This window comes from Parasteatoda tepidariorum, chromosome 4 (genome assembly GCF_043381705.1).
Source record: "Parasteatoda tepidariorum isolate YZ-2023 chromosome 4, CAS_Ptep_4.0, whole genome shotgun sequence".
Taxonomy (NCBI): Eukaryota; Metazoa; Arthropoda; class Arachnida; order Araneae; family Theridiidae; genus Parasteatoda; species Parasteatoda tepidariorum.
The window spans coordinates 17354390-17375956 of record NC_092207.1 but is presented as its reverse complement, the minus strand read 5'-3'; the positions used below and the strand labels follow the sequence as shown (position 1 = coordinate 17375956).

General features: G+C 30.4%; 2 protein-coding genes across 10 annotated transcripts in view; one reads left to right on the top strand and one right to left on the bottom strand.

Moving 5' to 3' along the window:
* Positions 1 to 21567, top strand: part of LOC107448148 (G-protein coupled receptor dmsr-1-like) — a 402323-nt gene that overhangs the window by 47434 nt on the left and 333322 nt on the right. The window lies entirely within an intron of this gene.
* LOC107448147 (G-protein coupled receptor dmsr-1-like) overlaps positions 1 to 21567 on the bottom strand; it is a 182102-nt gene that overhangs the window by 92567 nt on the left and 67968 nt on the right. For 5 of the 6 annotated variants that reach the window (XR_011636541.1, XR_011636547.1, XM_016063254.3 and 2 more), the window contains exon 2: positions 16280 to 16401. The exons of the other annotated variant lie outside the window; for it this stretch is intronic. The gene's annotated coding sequence lies outside the window, so the exon portion shown is untranslated. The remainder of the gene's footprint in view (positions 1 to 16279; positions 16402 to 21567) is intronic. 6 annotated transcript variants of the gene reach the window in all.

Sequence of the window (21567 nt, the reverse complement as noted above, 5' to 3'; positions counted from 1 at the left end):
CATCTTCTAAACGTTCCACACTTTATATATATATATATATATTTCTGCAGCCATTTTATAAAAAGGATATAAAGAAATTAAATCAAAATAATTACTTCGTAATTCAGTTTTCCATTCTATTAAAAAAAGGAATTTTTTAAAGTAAATATTTAATGTATACTTAACTATTCGACACTATTTAAACTATTACTTCAGACGACCTAACAAAAAAATTTAAACATTTAATTAAGGTATTACTAATTACTTAGGACTACTTAACTTATCTGATTAAGGATTTTATTTGCTTCAAAAATTATACAAGTTGGAAGTAACAGTCGACATGTTTTAAGCTCTCAAAAACAGGCGTCCATTTTCAAGACTCGTCAGGCATGAATATCTGCACTACTTCAGTTTCGCGGAATTATTTATTTAATAGTACTTAAACTATTACTTAAGACAACCTAACAAAATGAATTATTATAGATGACAATAGTGTTGCCAGTTTATATAGATAAATACTCGCGACCATGGTGCCACAAGAGAGTAATGAATATATAGATGGTAAATACTATATGTTTCATAACTAAAACAAAAATTTTAAGCAAGTGAGAAATAAGGCAATCTTCAAAATATTCTAAAATATTTATTATTATTCCATACTTAATTAAAAAAATCCAATAAAATGTAAATGAGGTGCATTTACGATGGAAAAATTGACCATTTGCTGAATTATCGGCATTTGTGGTATTTAGTCATCCTGTTGCCATTGGATGTTAATAAAATAAAATAACATTACTTTGTCATTTTAACTCTGATTTAAAACGTTTTTTTATTAAATGATCAGTTAAATGCCTAGATTTCAAAAATAAAAAAAATTGAAAGCGAATTTTTGGACGAATTTTAGCTAATTTGAAAGTCCTCTGTTGCCCTAAGCATAAATTCAATTTTATTCAAATAATATTTAGAAGATGTGGATTAAATCCTTCTACAATAAAACTCTCTAATCAAGAAAGAAAAACTTTCTGGTGCTCTCACAACTTTGCTATATATTTTTGATTAGAAACAAATTTACAAGCGTTTTTTTTAAAAAAAAACTCAAGATAATCTGCCATACTGGAGGGTTTCTGTTACTTTCTTATAGCTAATCTTAAGTTGTTTACACCAGAATTTCGCTATTTTTTAAAATATCATTCTTTAAACATCAAACTTCTAAACAAAATCAAACTTTTAACAACATCTTCAATTTCTAAACAACATCAGTTAATATTTGCATTTAAAAATACCGATAAAAAACTTAATTGGTTGTCAAAAAAATGTGGAGACTGAAAAATACTGCATAAATATCATTGTACGTAGTTCAAAATAAAAGGCAAAAAAAATTAGCGTAAAGTTTTTGATATCTTGAATATTTATATCATGCAAATTTGCTTCATCCTTACTAAAATAAATAGCGTGTCACCAAAAAAAAGATAATTTGTTTTCAGCGCATCAAAGTTTAATTCTCTCCAGCTGCATTTTTTTATTGAGAGGTCCTTAAGATATTTTTTACTACTGGTTTAACAGTTAATATTTCTCGAAGAAATTATCGAATGTTAATTTTTTCTTATTCTATCGTGATTCCTGAATATTTTTCTATACATCTTCTAAACGTTCCACACTTTCTATTGTTACGTCTAAAATGTAATGTTAAGATGAAATATATAGTTAAAGGTTCAGAAAAATGCAAGATTTAAGTTATATATCTTTAAAACATAACATACTTACGCACTAAAGTAATAATAACTATGCAAATAGAGCATAGCAAACAAAATATGTATTTTCGTTCTTACCAAAAGACTGCGAACTATTTTCAATTGGTGTGCAAGTTAAAGATTTTTATTTTCGGTTCCAAATGTACCCCTTGCTATTTATTTATTTACTTTTCAAATAATCAATATTGATTTTCATCTATAGAATTATAACGTTCAACTATATTTGCTATTTAGTTATTAATTTGCTTCAATTGGAAATTGAATAAGCAGTATTTAAAAAAAGATAGCTAGGTTTATATATAAAGTTAAAATATTCTAAAGGGAGCACATTTTGTGGTTAACAGTTAAAAAAACTGTGGAAATAAATATTGGATTTTTTTTTTAATTGAATGCATTAATATAATTGAAAATATGCTATTAATTGCTTTTATTTTTTCGCTTAAAAATGGTGTATTTTTTTTACAGTCAAATATATATAATTCATTGTTAGACACCTGCTTACAACAATTTTATAATAATTTGTTTCAAAATTTGCAACTTAGTTTGAGTTATTCTTTCAAGTCTCATTGCGCACGTACTTTTCAAGAAAAAAAAATAATCTTCCCTACAAGGATATTTATTAGGGAAGGGAATATTATTTATATCTTGGTTACATATTACATTTTTTAAGACGAATTTGGATTTCTCGCCCTCAAAATATAGAGGGAAAGTCGTAATCTGGGAAATATGGTTCTCATAATTTGGACAGAAAATCAGACGAAAGTATGGACCCCTAAATGTTAATTTTATACTTTGCGTATTTCGTCATATCTCGAGAAGTTTTTAAGAGAATCAAAAAATTTTTGCACGCAGATGCAAAATTTGTCTATCCAAAGATAACTTCCACAAAAATAATTTTTAATAATTATTTATTATTATTTTATTTAATAATATTCGAAAAATATTTGAATTGTTAGGTATACAAAAATTTAAGGAATACAATTTTATGTGTGTAAAGTACAAAATTTGAACGAACTCTGTCAAATAGTTCCAGAAAAATCAGATTTAAAGGAAATCGTATGTTTTATCCGATCATTAGATCAAAAGTAATACAGGGTGTTTATCTTTATTTTGGCACTGTATTTCTCGTGTGCCACCGAAATACGCGTTTCGTGACACCATGAGGCTCGCGTGCCATAGGGTTGCCATCTGGGCTCTGATCCTTCAATAAATGAGATTACTTTTAATGGACTCTAAAGTATGTAATTGTTTCCCTCTATTCTATAATTCCATCGGGTTTTGTTAAGAATATGAAATATTAAGCAATAATTATTTAAAAAAAAACCAATAACGTGTTACTGTCTTTTTAACTCTTCAAACCTTTAATGGACCGTCTACAAATGATGCCACATTTGAAGGAAGTTCATGAAATTTTGACAGTTTGTAAAAAAGGGGGAGGTTAAGCGACTAACAATAAGCCGCGATCGCTGGGGGTGTAGCGTTTGCCTCCTAATGAGATTGATTAAGATCAAATCCCAGCGGTGGTTGGTTAATACAAATTCTGCACCCGGCACATACCGACCACAGTGTTGACGTAAAATATCCTTAGTGATAGACGAATCATGGGCTAAAATTCCCTTGTTATCGGGCTAACAATGGGGAGTTTTGTGGTTTTCCTCTCCGTATAACGCAGCTATGGGTTAGCTCCATCAAAAAGTCTGCCACGAATGATAATTTGTTTCAATGCTTGATCTAGGAGTAAGCTTGTCTTCTATATTGGGTTCAAAATCCCTAGGAAACTGGAATTGCTTCATTGGACTTCCGATGAAAATGAACATCGTTGATCGTAAAGTCAGATTCGGGTCAACTGTACATCGCCGGTAATAAAATAAAATAAAAAGAAGTGTGATAACACAAATATTTTTTTTAAATAAAAGCATTTAAAGCCAGTACAATAAATATTTTTTACGTTACTATTGTTTTCTCTCACCATTTTCATTAAAAAATCCTTATATAATGGCATTTTAATGGCGTTTGCGAGCATAATCATTATTGTTATCCTAGATCAGTGTTTCCCAAACTTATGACTTTTGTGTACCTTTTCTAAATTTTTCGCAAAGCTATGTACCACTAATAAAAAAAAATGATTGTATTTTTTTAAAAATATATTTATTTTTCTTTTTTGATACAAAGTTTTATTAATAAGTTTATTTGCGTCCGTGAGAGGGATTATATTGTTTTTGCTGTGATAAAAAAATTGCTCAAAAGTTAAAAATCACAACTGGCTGTTGACATCACTAATTATTAACGGTTAACTTTGCAAAAAATAGCCAATAGAAAAATAAATAACTGTAAATTTTCATGACTAGCTTTGTTTTTAAATAAAAATTTTCATTTGTTGCAAAATATTTCGCATAAGATCGAGTACCCCCGCTAAACTGTTCCCCGACCCCTGGGGGTACGCGTACTACACTTTGGGAAACACTGTCCTAGAGCATGCGCAATTAAAACACATAGTTAAAGTTAACAAAAATTTTAAATGGGATCCCTAACGGGGTGCTTTGTTTCTTAACTGCGAGTACATGTAATCTTAATACAGTCAATTCGCTATAACTCGAAGTACGATAACTCGAATATTACTATAACTCGATTTTTTTATGAGGTCCCGACCCTTTTATCTTCAATTTCATGTTAATTATTCTCGATTACTCGAATATTACTCCCTTTAACTCGATTTTTTTTGGATCTTTTGAAGCAAGAAAAAAAAATCTAGGAGCTGATATCCTGTCCCTTCCTTTGCAACACACACACNAGAATTAATGACATTTATCAAGTAAAACTAATAAAATTTTACTCTAAAAAAACGGGAAATCCAAGAAACAAAGTTGAATTAAAGCATTAAATCGGATCTATCTGAATTTAAATAATTTTTATAAACTGACATTTCTGTCATAAACAGAAAAAAGAAACCTATCCCTATACATTTGTTTTATGTCAGTTTAGTGTATTAATGAGCGTGAATGGTGCAGGTGTTTGAAGAAAGCTGAAACTCACTTTATAAAAAGCCTGATTGAAACTTATCCCAAGGGTAATTCACTAATGATGCATTCCGGACCAAAGGAACTGGACAACACTCATTTAGGTACTATTTCTTCCACTAATTGGAATCTTAAGAAATAAAAATACTGCACAAGTTAACGAAAAAAGGTTTGAAACTTGTTTGTTTTGGCCGGAGCCTTTTTCCAGATTCTTTAGTCATTGATATATATTTGCCATTTTAAAATGATGACTTGTAGCACATAAGAGTCAACATATTTCAATTCGATACAGGAAATCATATATTTTATCCTCTTTCTACCGATATCTCAGGTACTATTCATCTGATTAACACTTTGTTTGGATGTTTTCTGTTGAAGGTGATTTTTTTAACAGATCTCGCATACATCGCTGATTTCAAATCTGCATTCGGTTTCTCGCTTGGTGATTAGTAGGTGTCCCCACTTCTCCGGTACGTAGGGGATGATGGGATGAAGGTGATAATTGATTTTAGTTTATTTATTTAAGGTCATATATTTTTTGTCTTTGTTAATTTCAAATGAAAAGACAAGTCTATATGTACCTATAAATTTTTTTTATAAAACTGTACATTTCGATGAAATATAAACTGAACTTAAAATATAAATTTTTTAAAAAGCAATCTGTAGCTTTCGGAACAAAACTAATTTCATATCTGAACTCCCGGTACTCGAATTACGTAAGATCAAGTACTTGCACAAATGCAAAAGAAAATTCTTTCCCCAATGCAGGTTGCAGGTAATTTGCAACCTGCTCACTGCAGATAATTTGCCCAAGGTAGGTTGCAGATTTCAGCTATGTAAAATAGGATGTCTTTGATGACTATATTTAAGAAAATAAATTTTAAATAATAAATTTTGTGCAAGAAAAAAATAAATTTTAAAAACTTGTTCACCAATTAATATTAAATACTCATTCAAATTTATTTATAAATCGATAATAAGTATAATTAATAGATAGTTCTCAGTCAGTCTGATTTAACAATTATCTAGATTAGTTTTAATTCGGAAATTGAGTTTTTTTTTCTTGGTACTTAAACTGGAGTTAACCTTTTTACTATCAATGCATGTCACCAGAAATATTTATAATTTACTGTACTTGGTGAAAAATTTTTTTTATTAAAGGGAACAGTAGAAACGTCGGTATTTGATTAGCAAAAATTCTAAAAATTGTCTGTAGAGCGAGCGGTAAAATATTTATAATTATTGTTGCATTCGGTTGATTTGCAACTTTAAAAACGCACTGATGTCTAATTCAACAATACACAACATCAAGTGAAACTACTTGCAATAAATAATTGAAATTTAATTAGCGAAAATTATTTTGTGAAGATTAAAAACAAACTAATAATACAGAAGAGATTAATCTTTTGATCTCTTCTATATTATCAGATATTTATCCGATTAAGATATAAACTTGATTTCCAGTCTGCAAGGTCAAAATAAATTTGCGGTCGTGATAGTTTTGCTACTAGTAACCTGCATAAATTAATTCGAACTAAAGCGAAACATACAATCCGGTACACTAAAACATCCCCTTTCGAATGATTTGAAACATAATTCCAAAAATATTCAATGATATGAGGATTGATAAATATTAAAAAAAGAATAATAAGTAGTATCTTTGCTACCAACCCCAAAGAATATTGGTTATTCTCACGAGGGAAAATTTCAAGAATTGAATAAAATCGTTTCATTCGAAAAAAAAATTTTAAGACTGAATTTAAAAATTAATATTTATGAAATTGAGAAGTATTTTTTGGTTCTTGGTTTCTGGAGTAAACTTGTTCTGGTCAACTTGTTCTGGTCAACTTTTTCGTTCGATTATTTTCATAAAATTTTTATTTTTTATCACGTGTTCAATAATTAATTGTTGTTTTGAATTAGTTCCATGTGAGGGGTGTAAGAATTTAATAGTAATTAGGAATTATTATAATTCATTTTTTTTTTCAATCCGTAAAGTTCTTATACCGATTGAGATATTTCTACAGCAGCTCTAATTAATTGAGAACATTGAGTCTAAAAATTTAATTTTAAGAAGTTTCCCGAAAATCAAACGATAAGTATATCATTTAACGCACACTTATTTTGTAAGCATTAGCATACGCCGAAAATTTTACAACAAAAAAAAATATATATATAAAGCAATAATTTACATTTACCTATTTCCCCCCATGACATTGTGTTTGCACACATTACCATGTAATAATTTAAATACTGCCTTTTTGAAGTAAAGTGATAAGAAAATTGGCGAAAATCAGTTTTTAATTTTTAAAGTGACTAGTTTAATTTTTAAAGTGTATACAAGTTTTCAAAAATATTGCAGTTGCATAACATTTTTGTAGAATTTAATTACTAATAATTAATATGTTTTCGTAAACACGAATACACCAAAAAAAGTTTTAAAAATTAAAGAATTGAGTGGTCAGTTTTTATACTTTTGAAGAAAAATATATGTAAAAGTCTGAGAGTTTTGTCTCTAAGAGACGATGGACGTTCAAAACAAAATATTGCAATTTTCATTCGATCTTTTTCAAATTTTAACAGAATATTTATTGCATTAATAAACGTCCATGTACAAAGTTTTAAAAGAAAATAAATCTTGGTTTTAAAGTTATAACTGAAAACATGATCGCTGATAACTAAAAAGTTCCTTGCAAACGAATTTAAATTTTTTTAAAATTAAATTTTTACTTAAATATGCTGTTTATAGATATTTAAATAAATTTAGTTGGTTATGGTAACCATATAAAGTTGTAACATACCTAGGGGTAAATATTTTATTTTTTCACCAAACATTTCTTCAAAAAACACACCTTATCTCACGCTTCATTGCTCAATTATTGAAAAATTAAATCAGGGAATTGAGTTAATCAAATGCATCTAAAATTAAACTAGACGCATCAAAGAGTATCTGAAAATTTTTTCATGACAATAAAATAAAAACTGATGAGCAAGGAGCTTTTTAAAGTTGTAAGAACATTGAAAAATTTCACAACTCTAAACAACGAGAAATGCATATTATTATATTTATATCTTCACAAATTCAATATCTTTTAACTCAAAAAGGTAAATTCTGATTTGAACACGATTGGTTGCATTTTACTTAGTAAAATGTAAACTTTCTCAATATCTGGAGAACCAAATAACAGAAGGATTTATCTCATTCTGAACGTCCATTAATATCCGTTATGAGTAAAACTGTAGCAGAAAAATATGTAAGATTCATTAGAAATATGCAGTGAAAATGAATCCCGTATACCATGAATTTATATGTAATGAAAATGAATCCCGTATACCATGAATTTAAAGTCTTCCATTTAGAAAATAAAATATTCTATAATTGTTACAGCTGCTGTTAGGTCGACGAAAAAAAAAAAAGACGACGAGATATAAAGAGAAAAAAAAGGTAAAACAATCGAAAGAGTTATTGAATGAATTCGGTCAGAATCAACACTTTCATCTGCTTGCGGTTAATGGGGTCAAATAGACCACCTTTTTTCATCAGTCAGAAGGCAAAGCAGGTAGCTGTAGCTTTACTTAGATATCGAGCATCTGTCACGGTTAACTGGTTTTTTTCATTTTATTTTCATAAGGGTCAGGAAGATCGTTTGCGCAACGAGAGTCGAATGTGTTTTATCGTCGTCGTCTGCTAAAAAAGACAGTAAAAAAAAATCGAAATGGGAATTTTTCTTCCATTTCATTCTGTATCACGGTTATAAGATTTTCCCTCGGATGGGGAAAACGAAAATCGTTTAATAGTTCGAGAGAAATAGGGAGACTACTTTTTTTAACGGAATATTTGTACTAAAAGAAGTGGTTAAAGAAATATCCGAACGATTTAAGAAACATGTCTGAAAACCATTTTGGAAGAATTCGAATTATTTTGAGGTCGAATAGTTCTCGAATTTTGTAAGGGTCATTAAAATATATAAAAATATTTGTCCTCTCCAAACAAATTCAAATAGTATTTATCGAAGTTTTACATAATTTAATTGTAGAATGCTGATACTTATTATTTAGAAATGCGGTAAAACTTCTATAATTTTGAAATAAAATTCATTCTAAAAATATTAATTTTCACACCATTAATATTTATTTAGAATTTTCACAACTTCTGTATTTTTTTTAATCAAAATTAAAATAAAATTGATTAATATTGCACAGATAATATTTATTTATAATTGAGACATAATTTCTATAATTTCAGAATCGAATGCTGAAAAATTGATAAATATCACCAAATTACTTATATAAGAATAGGATAAAACTTCCATAAATTCCTAATAAAATGCTAAAAATATATAACTATAAGTATAAGAGTAACATTTATTTAGAATTGGAATAAAACTTATCAAAGCAAGGAATAAAACTTCAATAATTTCTGAAGGAAATGCTAAAAAAATTAATAATTACCAAACTAAAAACGTTTATTTTCATTCGCTGCATAACAAACTTTAATGAAACTGTAGTATTTTTACTATATTAAGAAACTTTTTTAGCTACAAAAAAGTTTATTTGAATAAGTATACACCGAAGAGCCATTACATTATGACCACCCTGCTAATAACATGTAGGACCACCTTTAGCCCTCAAAACTGCTAGCACCCGCCGTGGCATTGATTCCACAAGGTGCTGATAGGTAGTCTGAGGTATCTGGTACCAAGCGCTCACCAACTGGTCCTGCAATTCCCTCACATTGCGAGGGGGTAGCGTGGCAGCACGAATTTGGTTTTCCAAGTAGGACCACAAATGCTCTATTGGATTAAGGTCAGGTGAATTTGGGGGCCAAGACATGACTTGAAAGTCACTGGAATGTTCCTCGAACCAATCCATGACGATTCGACCCTTATGACATGGTGCATTATCCTGTTGGTAAACACCATCCCCCGCAGGAAAAACTGTTGCCATGAATGGGTGAACCTGGTCTGCAACTATGTTTAAGTAGCTTACAGACGTCAGGGATTGTTTTATGAGGATTATGGGTCCTAATGTGCCCCATGAAAACATTGTTCCTGGGCGAGAAACCATGAAAACCTTGGCGAGCCCATTGTTATAGATTGAAGGTGGTCATAATATAATGGCTCTTCGGTGTATAGTGTTTGAATACGATTAAACAGAGTTTAGCTTACTTATTCAAACATATTTTATTTGAATTAATATAATTTAGAAACTAAATACAAATTCTAAAAAACAATCAAAATCTAAAAAAAAATAAAATAACTGAGATTCCAAGAAAAATAATTGTGTTTACTGAAATATTTGATAACTCAAATAAATTAACTAGATAATTAAACGAAGTTTTATTTGACTTGATTTAAACTACTTTCATGTCAAACTCGAGCATGAAAAAATGCCACTTTATTAATCGAATGCCACGTAATTATCGTCATGAGTATTTAAACGTAATTTATATCGACAATCTTGAATATGATTCAGTTTTAAAACGCTAAAAAGGAAATCAATACAATTAAAAGTCAAATAAGATTAAAGACAAATGGGTGTTATAAATTTTATCCGTTAAGAATAGAATGGATTGAACTTTTTCTCATTAAGGAAATGACCTTGAGAATAATTACGTAATTTATCACAATTTGTTAAGATGATGCACGCAATTTTTATCAGGAAATATTGAGTTCTTATGTAGTTGGAACCAAATTTTACGAACGTAACTAAAATTAAGCACTTATTTCTTCCGTAGCAAAACAATCAGCCTAATTTTAAGTAGGAGTTTCTTAGTAGATTTTGAAGGATTTAACATCTTTCTCTCTGTGTAAAATTATATGCGCGATATTTCTGAACTTGCAGTTTCATAAAGCTGTTGCAGCTTAATGTTGATTCGAAATGCGGAGTTCAGTCGGTCAGAAAATTTGTAATTCTGCCTTTCCGCTTAATTTCAGATTTATTCTTAACCTCAGATTTATTTTTACTGAAGTAAAATAAATTTATATTCTACATCATATGCTAATACAAAATCTTTAGCAAACACTTAAATTCCACTTTTTTGAAAAAAAGTCTTCTTAAAATTTAGAACAGTTGTTACTCATTTGTTCAAAAGAAAAATTTTTTTTATTTATATTTTATGTAAAATAAGCATTCATATTTTGCGCCCAATCGCCATTGAATAAATTCATGGGCGTAGTTGGTGGAAAGGGGGGATGGTTATAAGTACCCCTCAATTTCCAAAAGTCTCCCTTTTTTTTATGCAGATAACGAAAGTTTTCATAAATAATTGTCCATTTAAATTCCTTATAGTTAAAAATAAGAAAGAGATAAAAATTAGTTATATTTTAAAGGTATTTTGTACGTTTAAGAATTTGTTTTCTCGATTTGTTATATCGTGCATCTTATTTTCTACCAATAAATAAATAAATATATAAAATAGCTCCAAAATTCCTATTTCCCTAGAATTTTTGAAACTATGATGAAATTTTTCTTCCTTAGCAAAAAATAAAGGGAAATTTAGGAAAATTGGGAATTGCATAGGAAAATTTAGTTTTTCCTATGCATTCAATGTAATTTAAAGTACTGGAATTTCTTTAACACACCTTAATACGGAGCTTACAGTCGTTTTTAATTATTTTGCGAGTTTTGTAATAGCATTTATTCCTTCATAAAGTATCATTTTCTTTTCTTTTGTCAAGAACTTTCCTATCTGTTTTCAGTTTGTGTTATTAAGCAAACTTATAAATCTTCCCAAGAGATTTATCGAGATTATATTATCATTAAGGAAAGAGAGATTTATTTAAATTGTATTTTTATTAATAAACCTAATTGTCTCAAAAATATTATACAGATTTTAAAATTTTCTATTGATTTGAATTCTACCTAAACACTCCGGCCAATGAATTAGATGCCTTAGATTAATATTTCAATGGATGTATCTTTTGCAAGGATATTCGTGAGTCAATTTGAAGTGTTCGTAAGAACTGTGATTCAACAAGCTTCTGGAGTACGTTTATAGTTCAGAGAATACCATGCATATGCTACGCAGATCCCGTTAAATTAGATGGAATATCGAATTACTTCCGAATGTGCCTCTCCAGCATGCCCCAAATATTTTCGACTGGGTTAAGATCCGGGATTTGGCGGTGGCTAGAGAAGATGCTGGAAGTCAGATTAACATTAATTGAACCAATTTTGAAAACTTCTATTTCGATGTATGGCTGCATTATTATCCATGAAGTACCCGTTCACCTTCGGAGTAAAAATGTAATATTACAGGTTGCATTTGAACATCATGATACTCCTACGAGACCCCCATATACTGCAGACAAGGCAAGAGGGACTCGTGGTTTTGTTGGGTTTTCGACAAATTCAACATCTTCCGTTTGTGCAAAACCGGTTGGCTACACCCGGTTTTACCCGTCTGCATTACTCGATTCCTGCTCTCAGATGTCCAGTATCGTATTTCCCGACACCACTGCAAATGAATTCTGTCATTTCGGACAGAAATGAGGGGTTTCCAAACACGAATCTGACCAACTATCCCCATCTTCTGCCACTCTCTGCGCATGGTTCAAGTCAAAAACAGTTGCGAAGAACTTTGGTTAAGTTTTTCTGTCAGCTGAAACCTAGTCCCTTTTCTAACTTACGATTCATCGGAAACAACACTGATAGCGTACTTGCTTAATTGCGTTCGAGCTATAGTTCTATCTTCTAGAGTCAAGATCTTCCATCTTCTAGAATCTAGACAATGACTGGATTTTGTATGCAACTTTTGAAAAGTTTTGACATATCTGTTTTTGGGATCCCAATGAGTTCTATTGTCTAGGGATATTCATCCATTTTTCCAACTAGACTGATTTCCTCACCTGTCGTATAATGAAGGCCCTGCTATTAGTCTGACTGATCAAATCCTGAATCCTCTCAGTGCGTACTAGGCATGATTTTTCATTGCCTTCACGAGATCATCGCCAAACAAAACCAATTCCAATAATCCTTAGTCAAAAAATATAGCAAAATAGTTCTGATTTCTGTTTGGATGCTGGTTTCTGTTGGATCGTAAAACTAGTTCATTAAAGTAATTCTTCGTTTACCTGCCATGGTAACTTCGATTACCTGATCTAAAATTTAAAAATAATTTTATCATCAAGTAAGACTCCTCAGTTCAACCTCACACTTAATTGCTGACATGTCACCTCTTCGTACGCCAAAACGAAGGAATGTGCAAACCTGAGTATATCAGCCGTCCTTAATTCCCCATATCTTTATCTCACCCATCAAATATTCAGCTTCTTAGAGGGGTGGGAGCTGAAATCCAGTTGAATCTAAAAGTGGTGGAATCTCGCGAGGTAACCTTCATAATTGTGACGCCTGTTAGGGGTGCCAGCAATAAGTCATTTATCAAAAGGTGAAATACATGTCATTTTTCTAATTCTGGCGTTTATTGTGAAATGCACCCACACCCTTTTCTTACACTAATATTCTGATGAGGTATTACCAATGTCATTAATAAGTTTTGCAAACTTCGCCGTTAGCGAACATTTCATACAAAATCTCTCAGTTTTCTAATTCCTTGGCCATTGTGCACATAAATCTGGTAACTCATTTGATTAATAAATTTCGTTATACCGTTCCTTTCGTTATAAAGTACAGTTCTCTTTTATTTCGGCAAAGAGTCTCCCCTCTGTTCTGCAGATAATGTTATTAAAGTAGTAAATTGCCCTAAGAGATTTATCTAAACTATATTGTTGTTAAAGCAGTAGAATTTTATTCAAATTGTACTTTTATCAATGTACCCAATAGCCCCAATAAAAGTATGCAGATTTTTAATTATTCTAAGAACATGTATTCCAGCTATGCTGATTATTACTTTTATAAACCCTTTTAATTAATAATATTTTTATTTAGAAATCACAAAATAACTTATCGGATTTTGCGTATATTTCGTATTGCTGTTAATCTTTCTGCGACAGCAGTAACCTATCAGCAATCGAACAATCCGGCTGAATTTATTAAGGAGAGATATAGGGCCATGTATAAATGCAGTATATAAATTTCGAAGATCGAAATGCGAGAATTTCTTCATCTTACGCTATTTAAAACACTACTATATAGATACATACATAGTAGCATGTAGTGCCATATTGTGGGCCCCCTAATTGACCTAAAATAATTACCTTTGGAATAGTTCCTTGTAATACCTTGTAATATAATACCTGGCCGAGTTTGAATATTAGGGATTAATATTTTAGATCTACCTAAAGGGCTTGCTATGATCTCATTGATGAACTACAGTGTTTAAGCCAGATAGTTTACGAATAAGATATAAAAACAGTGTGAAAAAGAGAAAACATTTGTAATCAATTTGCAATTCAAATATTTTTCGAATAGCATTTATAAGAACAGATGTTTTTTGAGATAACTTTTATCCAGTCGAGCTTTAAAGAAATTATTATAAACTCCTGTATAAACGCTGACATATATTTCCTTACTTATCATATCAAGATAATCTTTTTCTTCAAAGATGGTAATGCCATTGATGATGTAGGATAATAAAAATAGAAATTTAGTAGCGTTGCCATTCCTAAGAACATTATGATGCTCTTATCAAATTTATTATTTGTCGGTGGGAAGAAAGTCTTAAAAAATGATTTATGAAGATGACATTTAAATACTAGCGACCAAAGAAATAAAATAATATTTCCTATAAATAGGTTGCTGGATATTATTACAACGATCGCTACAATTATATACACCATAAATTTTGGAACATAATATGTATTTTTTATATACATATAATGCGTGCAATTCATTGCGACAGCTTATTTTTTTAGACAAATTCTTGTCATATTCCATGCTTTTTGTACACAAATATTTTACCACTGGTATTGCTACATACCTAAAATTTAAGAAAATTTAGCCTGATCCTTTCTAGTCTTTTTAGAACAGATTGCGTCAAAAAAGTAAATATATGTTAAGAAAATATTTTTTGAAATATTTTTAAGTTTTTTTCTTTTAAAAAAAAGAATTAATAAAAAAGAAAATGGAAATCCGTGATCCATTAGAAATCCCTGAGAATTTTTTACTATTTCGTCTACAAAAATTTCTGCTGAATTTGAACATTGCGATTTTTTTCAATTATGGCCTACATTTTTATTCCTTTGATTACCGAGTTTTTACTCTGTATAAATGATAATAGGCGTAGATTGTTTTAATGGAAAATTGTACTGCCGGGATAGCCTGGTTGGTAGGGCATTGGGCCCATATCAAGGAGTTCGTGGGTTCGATCCCCACCGGTCGAAGACTCCCCGTGTAGTAAATGGTGACTGATGCACGTTAAATCTTTCGAGTTACACAGTCCTCCATGTTCCCATAACAAATCATACCTCTGGGGGTGGTAACAAATCATACCCTTGTCTTCTGGATTGGTTCAAAATTATAAGGCTACGGAGTTGAACATTAGTGGTCGTAAATCCAAAAACTGGGTCGGTTGTTCAACGACGGATATAAAATAAAATAAAATAAAATGGAAAATTGTGTGGTTGGTAGAGTAGATGATCTAATTGATGTAGATAGGGAAAACAGGATAAAAGTGTTATTTCGTTGCAGATCTCGAGGTCCATAATAAAAAGAAAGTTATTCAAGTGACAAATCAAGTAAAACAATGAATTTTGCGTAATATGATAAAGGCCAGGCCGTGGGAGATATATCTCTCACAGCCTGCCTAAGCAAAAGTCAAAAAGTCGTATTTAATCAACGGAGTATCAACGTAATAAGAAACGAATAACAGTTTCACTTATACGATGTTAAAAATCATAAAATAATTGCGCAAAAATAAGAGCGAGTAAAGAAAAGTAAAAAGAATCGTAAAATGATTTGAATAAAGTAGGTACATTAAGCAAAACTGCATGGCAAAAACTAGAATTTGAACTAACGGTTTTAATCCGTTTATGATTTAGATGAAAAAAGGGGAGAAATATGTTTGTCAATTAAACAGCTCTAAACCGTCAAATATACAGAATAAGTCCGTAAAAAAACGGGATTTTGTTTACAGTGTACAAATACTGTGAGAAATGATCATATGGACTGACGCCCAACAAATAATAGCTCTCAAGTGTTGGTCTCTCTTTTTAACCCCCACATTACCTTTATTACACACATTTAAACAAAGCCCTTCATTTTTTGTGTGTATTTTCTGTAATTATCAGCAGATGGCAGCATAAATCGTGGACGAAAAAAAAACTTCCCATTTATATTAAAAATTAATGAAGCCTTTGGGAAGTATGCTTTCCACTGCCTTACAAAAGGATTAAGATAGTAACATGATAATATACGACACTCTGTTGTAAACAAAGCAAAAATTCTCAATTCTCTTAGCTGAAAATATTTGTTTGCAGAATGTCTCATGTTGATCCTATCTCTATTACCATTGTCTTGCCGTTATTCAAGATTAGTTCGGAAAAGAAACAACTTCTGTATAAGTAGAATATGTGAAATAACTTTTCTGAAACACTCGGTGTACATAGTTTTATCAAAAGTTGGGTTACTTACTAGTATAAACTTCTGATTTTTTATTTTTGATGAAAGTTAGAGGAGAAAATATCAAGAGAGATAAGGACAACAGGCTTCAGAATACATCTTGTGTAAATTCGATCATTTGAAAAGCCCCAAACCTAAAAGGAGAATAAAGGAAATGTATTTTTGTGAGATAATATTATATTTCAAACAATAATAAAGTAATTATTTGCTAAAGGTGAAGCATTCAGACGAAGTTAAAAAAAAGTAATTAGTTGATTCCACGACGGGGAAACCATTAGAAATGATAACTTAATTAGGTAACTCTTGAGTTACTATATCTAAATTATATAGTTAGATAAATGAACTCTTCATAACACTTCTCGCTTCGCTCAAGAACTTCGTTTTAAACTATTTTTTTGGTTTCTTGACGATAAACAGATTGCTCTATCGAAATTAAAAAGTATTCAACTGAAAGATTCCAAAATTTAATATTGTATTAATGCAGATTTAGTACATGATTCTATAATGATAAAGTTTTATTTTATAGCCGTCGTTGAACAGCCGACTCTATTTTTTAGTTTACGACTACCGAACAACTCCATAGCCTTGTAATTTTGAACTTAGACCAGACAACAAGGGAACACTTGGATCAAATAATGGGAGAAATTTGCATCCGTGGAGGACATTTTCATGGAACTAACCCGCATTTGTGTCACACGGAGAGAAAATCTCCCACGGGTTAACGGCAAAGGGATTCCAACGCATGATTCGTCTACAACTGCCAACTATTTTATGTCAAAACTGTGGTTGGTGCCGGAACTGTACTTTAATGAAACAGGCCATATAACGCATTTTTATGAATCAGCGAATCAGTTTAAAAGAACCTGTAATTTGGGAAATCCAATCACGATTTCTTTTTTTCATATTCTTTTTATTAAATAACTCAATGTAAAACTTAGCTAAGTTTGTAAAATAAATAAGAATGCAGATTATTTTTGTTTTATTATGAATAAAACTATAAAATACTTCGACAGAAAAATGAAGAAAAATATCTTTAATCTGAACATTAAGAAAATCGTAATTGATTTATCTCTACAATTTTCCTGTACATTATTTCTCATAAATCAGGGGTCATCCAAATTTTTTTTGGATGGATGTTCGATGCAGTATTTTCAGGGATCGATGAATGAATATCAATACAATTTAATCCTAAAGAATTATCGAACCATTCTCTGAAATATCGAAGCGAAAAATCGACTTGAAAATGTCGGCACGCATTTGCAAGAGGATGTCATTGAATTATTAGTAAACTTGGAAATTTTTCCTAATAGTTAAATTGAGAGTTCATTTCGGACGTTATAAATATTACCTAAAAAATATCCAAATTTTGTAATGAGGTATTTTTCTTTTTAATTGCAATTCATAAGGTCATGTATGGTTGAATTTGCTTTTAAACATGTTAATTCTATTTTAATTTAACAGAGAAATAAATTGAATGTGAATCTCCGGGGTGATTTAACACTCTAACTAAATCCAACCCAAACTATCTAAGTGTCATCATCTTTCTTATTTATAAATGTAAAAAATTGACTTTTTCGAAATAAAATAAGTCATTTAAGAAACGGGTAAGTTTTTTCCTCTTTTTCATCGTTTTTATAGAGAGGTCGATGATCGAAAAAGTTTGGTGGTCCCTGGCATAAGTTAAAAGTCTAAAAAACTACAAACAGCAATTAATGTCAATATAAATTTTGTGAATTAGATGACATAAACCAGAATCACACTAGAAATGCCTTTTTTTTTTATAAGAGTGATTCATGCATTGGTATATTTTTTGACAAAGGCTTTATAATTTAATGACTTTTATTTAAAAGAAAAAAATATATTTTTCAGAGTAGAACTAATATTTCGAGAGAAAAAAACTAATAAAAACTTTTAAACTTGGTGATTTACAAACTAATTACAAGTTTGTTACGATTTTTTAAACATATTTCAACTAATAAATTTATTCCTAAAAAAATAATGTTTACATTTTAGGTAAATTATGCTTATTTATAAATTCATAATAATAATGTACTAAATTTTATTTTAATAAAAAAGTTTTTTTTTAAAAATATATAATAATAATGTAGCAAATTTTATTTTAACAAAAAAAGTTTGTTTTTAAATAATAAATGTATAAAAAGTGTAAGAGTTTGGGTTGAGAAAAAAACGATTAAATCTTTAAGTAATTTGCATTGAAATTTTTGCTGTTTTATTACGCCCTTTTTTTTCTCCAAAAACCCAACATCTGCAAAGTTAAAATTTGTTAAAAAAATTGAGCGATGCATTGTGATTTTAAAATTATAGAAGTAATTGACTAGGCCGGGATAGCCTGGTTGGTAGGGCACTGGGCCCATGTCCAAGAGTTCGTGGGTTCGATCCCCGCCGGTAGAAGATTCCTCATGTAGTAAACAGTGACTGATGCACGCTAAATCTGTAGAGTCGCAAAATTCTCCATGTTCCCATAACAAATCAGGAGTTTCCTTGTCTTCTGGATGGGTTCAAAATTACAAGGCTACGGAGTTGAGCATTAGTAGTCGTAAACCCAAAAATTGGGTCAGCTGTTCAACGACGGATATAAAAAATTAAAAAAAGAAATGACCGAAAAGAGAAGTTCAACCCTATATTAAAGAAATACAAAGCTGCTGAATTTTATTAAGATACGGATATCGTGTCGCATAGAAGGCATATGTATATTTCAAACAATAGAGTGACGCTATTCGGAATAAGTTGTAAACACAGAAACTGCCACTGACCCCTAAGCAGATTCTACTTACCGATACCATGTTGGAATAAATAAATAAAATATACTCAGAAAGACACGCTTCTAGATTTTATCTTAATTGTGACGTCTTTTATCCGATAAATTGAAACTTTTTATCTGATTTTACGTAAGTTTTCGTGCCTGATTCCATAACTAATGATGTAAACTGCTCAGATATTCCAGCATACTTCAGATTAGTCGCTGGAATCATTAAGATTGCACATCAGTATGAGAAACTACACTTATTAGATCAAAAGTTATTAGGTTGCTCTATTTTACGCTCAATACAATTTTAGATTAGTCCCTGGAATCCTTAAGATTGCATATTAGTATGAGAAACTACACTTATTAGATCAAAAGTTATTAAGTTGCTCAATTTCACTCTCAATACAATTTTAGATTAGTCCCTGGAATCATTATGATTGCTTATCAGTATGCAAAACTACACTTATTAGATCAAAAGTTATTAGGTTTATCTATTTTACACTCCATACAATTTTTGAAGAAAATACTTAAATTATGGAAGAATCTAGAAATAAACAAAGCATTTTGAAATTAATATCGGATTATTTTGATTATTGAGTTTAATATCACAATAGCCAACTCAGAAGGCAAGGATACTCCTGTATCAATTATTGCTCCCAACAATCGAGTTTATTTTTCAAAGGTTTTATATTTATGTTTTTATGTTTTTTTCTTAAAAAAAACTGTCTTTCACACATTTCAACATTTAATTTCAATCTGAGAAATTGAATTATATTTGCATGTACTAATGCATTTCTTTATAACATACTTCCAATGTGATAGTTATTTATGAATTAACCTTTACCCCTTATCCAAAATTCGTATTCTCTTGTCAGTCTTGTTAAACAAATGCAATTGTCTTTATTTTAATCTGAAGCATAATAATCCCCTCAAGAATTAGACTGAATAAAAATATCTGAGTTGCGAACAGTTCAATTTGCGCAGATAGAGAGGACTGAAATTGTTTCGCTGTTTAAAAAATGATTGATGAATCCCACGTGACGTGTTTCAACAGAAACCATTTCATACGAATAAGTTCTTTTTCAGCAGAAAACAAGTTGTAAAAAATAACTTTATTTCCTGGAAACACAATTTTCCTTGTTTCTTTCAAAATTATCTTAATATATTTGAGCTACAGCATTTGAGTACATATTTTTTTATTCAAATTGTTTTGAGATCTCTCGAAAGAAACTGTTTTAAAATCTATTAAGTTTGGGAAAAAGTGAAACAATAAACATAAAAATTTCTATCGATAAACTGAGAAAAAAGTATTGTAAAACTACCAAAGTATGATAAAACTATTTCTGTGTTTCCGGCTCTGTGGAAATACCAAAAAACTCGATGATTTTTACCTATGCGCTTTGATAAAATTAACTATTATATGTGGTTTTATAATATGTGTCAAAATTTAGTAAATATGGTGAAGGTTATTAATTTTATTATGATATCTTTGATCATGGCATAAAAGCTATTTATTGAATTTGCTGATCAGTTTTGTTTATAGATAAGTTGTTACTTCTGGCAAACTCTTCTAATATATAAATTTTAACTTCTGACAAACGCTTCTAATATATAAATTTTAACTTCTGACAAACTCTTCTAATATACAAATTTTAAGTTCTGACAAACTCTTCTAATATATACATTTTAACTTCTGGCAAACCTTTACCAGATAAATGAAAAAGTTCATACCATATTAATGAATTAAATTCTTTACCATATAAATGAGTGGTTTAAGTATCATCATTCAGTTTTATTTGTCCGAATTATAGTTATTTCCAGCAAAAATGTCATTACCTGCAGAATACTAAACTTACTAGAATTATACCATATATACCAGAATATATACATGGGGAGAGTAGATATCGACAATGTCAACCTTCATCTTTGAAAAGGTACCCCAACATAGTCTTATATACTAAGGAATTGGAATTGTATTTTTGAAGTGGTAGATACCCTACAGTAATCCTCCACCAGAATTTTATCTGTGATAGAATTCGATGAATGGGATACCACTAGTTGATTCATTGCTGTTTTGTGAGATGCCGGGAGAGCTGTATTTAGATCCCAGTACTTTTTTTGAGTTCTGATCATGAAAGCTGTATTAAGTTCACGATCGTGGTAGCTCCCGTGTTGCTCTTAGCAGTCGAGTGTATATGTTGTACGTTGTATGTGATCGAGACTGAGAAAAAACAGCGTGAGGAGGACAATATCGCAGTCAGAACTAGCAAGTCAGCTTTTCAATGTGGACCATCGATCGAAGTGGGGCTGTTCAAATCTAAGTGGGTGTTATTGTTAAGATAGGTCTGTTCAATTCGAAGTGGGAGTTTCCGTCAAGGTAGGCATGTTCGCATCACGTGCGGGCCACCAATATACCAATGTGGGGAGCGCAGATATCGACAATGTCAACCTTTATCTATGAAAAAGTACCCCAACATAAAATCGAGTTAACATGTCTTATTTGCAAGAGAATTGGAATTGTATTTTTATATAT